At 34.7% G+C, this 4072-nt stretch overlaps 1 protein-coding gene across 1 annotated transcript in view; it reads right to left on the bottom strand.

Annotated features, from left to right (window-relative positions):
• Positions 1 to 4072, bottom strand: part of LOC106882137 (neuronal acetylcholine receptor subunit alpha-7) — a 612265-nt gene that overhangs the window by 497076 nt on the left and 111117 nt on the right. The window lies entirely within an intron of this gene.

Here is a 4072-nt window from a genome sequence, read left to right as displayed (position 1 = left end):
TTTACCTCTGTGTGTGTGCATGTGTGTGTCCTTGTCTCTGTTAAATCACAGTATAACAAATAACTCGTTTAAACATGTCAAACAAACGTCTAATATTTTTTTTCCTCTCATGCATATATTTTGAGCAACATGTATAACAACAAATTTAATAAGAACAATAACAGTAATAACAATAATAAGACGGATAATATTTTTTTTAATTTATTAGCCGCAAGGGTTCAAAGATGTATAATAAAATTTAAATAACATTAAATGGATTTCGTAGAAATTGTTTGAGATGGGACAGTCGTATTAAACATATACGAGGAAAGGAGTGAAAGATGAATTTTAAAATTCAAAAACAAGCCATAGATAATTTATAGAGAATAAAAAATATAATAAAACAATAACTAAAGCATGATAAGGCGGCGAGCTGCCTAGAGTCGAAAAGAATATATACTTTGGGAAAGGTGGCTAAATGGTATTAAAAGTTCATGAATGAAAACAATACAAGAAGCAAAGTATTATAATCAGGAACGTGCAGTATCCCTATTCCGCAGAGGTCGACTTTGCCTTTCAACCTTTCGTGGTTGATAAGTACCAGTTAGCAAGTCGGGCGAAAGATATTTCGTCTGTCTTTACGTTATGAGTTCATATTCCGTAAATCACGTACCAGTTCATAAATCACGTACCAGTTGTGTACTGGATCAATCTAATCAACTGGGCCCCCTCCCCCAAAATTTCAGGCCCTGTGCCTAGAATAGAAAAGAATATATATACGTTCGGGAAGGCAGCGAGCTGGCAGAAACGTTAGCACGCCGGGCGAAACGCTCAGCGGTATTTCGTCTGTCACTACGTCCTGAGTTCAAATTCCGCCTAGGTCGACTTTGCCTTTCATCCTTTCGTGGTTGATAAATTAAATACCACTTGTGTACTGGGATCGATCTAATCGACTGGCCCCCTCCCCCAAAATTTAGGGCCTTTTGTCTAGAGTAGAGATGAATAATTGAAGCATGAAATCTATATGAATTTAAATCCATTTTCTTTTATAGCGGTACTGCACGTTCTTGATTACAATACTTTGCTTCTTGTATTGTTTTCATAAATGTACTTTTAAGCCACATGCAGTGAAACCTTTGCAAAATTTCTCCAAATGACTTAGATATCCTGATGAGCTTTTCTACTAACCAGACATTCACATTATATAAATAGCTACATATAAATAAGATCCTCTTTCTTCAGATCTATAAATTTAAGATATAATTTAATCATGAAATAACTGGGCAGAGAGTAAAGGGTAAGCGTGACCCCCTTTGGTCATGAATGACCACGGGATTGCACCTTGAAAATTACCCTCCGAAGAAGAAGTCCGGTATAGAGGGGAGGATGGTATGCATAGGGAGTCACCTATGCATACCATTCTCCCCTCTATACCCCAACAATGTTGTCTAAGGGAAAGGCAAAGTGGTCGATGCATCTTGGCACCAATGACGTCGCAACTCATTTCTACAGCTGAGTGAACTGGAGCAACGTGAAATAAAGCGTCTTGCTCAAGAACATCATACAGCCCTGTTCAGGAATCGAACTCACGTCAGCATGACTGTGTACCCGGCTCTCTAACCACTTAGAGAAATTTACCAAATGTAGGGAAAGCAATGTAGAAAGAAATGTAATACGAAGAATATGAGAAATATGTTAAAAGGAGAATAAGGGCGCTGAAATATCGTCAGGGCCAAGAGCGACCATAATAAGTGTAATGCCTACAAATACTTACAGATAAATTACCTAAATAGAACATAGCTAACACAAATACAAACTCATGAAACTTTACAAATAATAATTGACGCATTCAATTAATGCTTCAAATTGAACTGGAAAAAAAATCAAGTGATGTTAGTTACCAATAAGATAGATCTTTGCTTGTGCTCAAATTTTTGGCAAATATATTTGCGGTAGACTGGTATCGCAAACATTAGATACAATTGTCTACCAGTTGCGTACAACCTCTGATCGTGCATATACACTTCTGCTCAGTGAAGTTTAGGAAAGCGAGTGCTTGTGTGTGTGTGTGTGTTCTGTCTTGTTCGCCTTATTTCAGCTTCGTCCACTCTTCATTTGAAAACACTGATTTCCTTATTTTCCCTTGGGACACCAAACACTCTCACTTCTATATATATATAGTTCTTGAATAAACACTCTCTGTTCTCAAATATATTTCTTAACTTTATTATGGCTTGTTTGATAACATTTTAAAAATAATTGAATTATTAATTAAAGATTGATCGTTTTAATAGCTATTATTAATATTAATTAGCTAATCAAAATTCTTTTGGCAACATACTTCACTAATTTCATATCTTTCGTTTTTATTGAGACTTTTAACATTTATATTGCGTGGGTTTTTCTTTCGTTTTTAATCAGAGCTTAATCTAAGTCCAAAATTTAACTCCATGGGTATCTCGATCAAGACGCCAGTCACTAATCTACATTGATTATTAACCGCAAGTGGAAACAAATTTGTGGTTTCAAGATAATATGCATAACTTTAATTCACACAGAAATAGAATAAAAAAAAAATTCAGCAGAAAAAAAGAGTTTATTGTTGCTGTAATACATAAACCATTAGAAAAGGTTAATGTATTAGTTCTTGTGGGATAGAGCAGAGAAGAGCTAATATGAATCTTGTGATGCCCTACACTGCAATTGGTTATTAGTAAGAGACAATCTCCTGTGGAGTTCATACTGTGACACAGTTTGGATTTCTCTTTCTAGAAATCATTTTATTTCACTTCTTTATAGTTATTTTCCGAGATGTCAGATTGTTTTCCCTCACGGCATACTAACATGATTTTTTATAAACTTTCTTCAGCTGACTTTGTTATATCCCCTTATTACTTTCTACTCAGATTTCAGTGTTGTTCTTATGTTTACTGTTGATTAACCTTGTTTCGGAATAGAACGATGTATGAAATAAGAAACTAGGTCTCAATGAAGCATTTAAAGAGGAAGAAAATGAATTTGAACGTGGGATAGCAAGTCAATTAATCATCATCAATTTGTTTGTGATTTAACAGCCTTTAACGGTGTGTTATATCACACGTGCTATCTACTTTGAGCTCGATAGACTTAGCCATTTAAGAGGTAAGTGATTTGAGCACGGACAAAAGTAGCACCGAGAGCAAGTATACCAATAATTGACATCTCGGTTGGTTATCCAGTAATATATCAACTGTCTCATTCGTCATCTTTTCTTGAGAAACATAAACATTGAAACTTTCATTTTCACATATACGTCCATAGATACAATTAGCCAACGCTCACATACAAGATTAAATTCAATTGAAATAGTCAGGCGATCTACTCTGCTTATGAACGGTATATGAGGTAAATAAAACATTTCTTTGCTTTCTCAGTGTTTTAGCAAATGGGTTACACAGACAAAAGCAATCAACAAAATGTTCATTGGTTCGTATCTCGTTTCCACTGAAGTACAGTATCCATAGCATTCAAAAAAATAACTTTCAATTCAGATCTCACTCTAAATAGCTATCTTCCAAATAACCACCAGAAACAGTTACATGAGACAACTCATACACAAAAACACTAAAGATATATCATATTGCAAAACTATTTCTCACAACTGGGACAGGACGAAAATATTGTAGCAGGTCCATAATTGATCACATGAAAACAAATGCAGAAGTTATACTTTATCGTTTCAGTTACACTAACTACAGAACCATAGATGGAAATTTGAAACAGAAAATGAGCTAGGTTCCAGGCGTTATGAAGTTTCACATTATTACTATTCAATTACAATATTCGTAGCTTTTGGTCTGCTGTGGAAGTGCATCCTAGAAGATTATAGACTGCAGTATACATTAGCGTTTTGTAATTAATGATGTAAACTCTACGTTTCTGGTTGACCGGACAGAAATAGCAGCCAAATCCTTCTCATATCATATTCTCGGAAAATAAAAGGAAACAAAGACATTGAGATATAAAAATATTCGCGATGGTCATAACTAGAATGTTTTGGCCAAGTACTTGCCCTATCATATATATATATATATATATGTATATGTATATATAT

The sequence above is a fragment of the Octopus bimaculoides genome, chromosome 9, assembly GCF_001194135.2.
Source record: "Octopus bimaculoides isolate UCB-OBI-ISO-001 chromosome 9, ASM119413v2, whole genome shotgun sequence".
Lineage (NCBI taxonomy): Eukaryota > Metazoa > Mollusca > Cephalopoda > Octopoda > Octopodidae > Octopus > Octopus bimaculoides.
The sequence above is the reverse complement of the archived record's forward strand: the minus strand, read 5'-3'. Positions and strand labels throughout refer to the sequence as shown.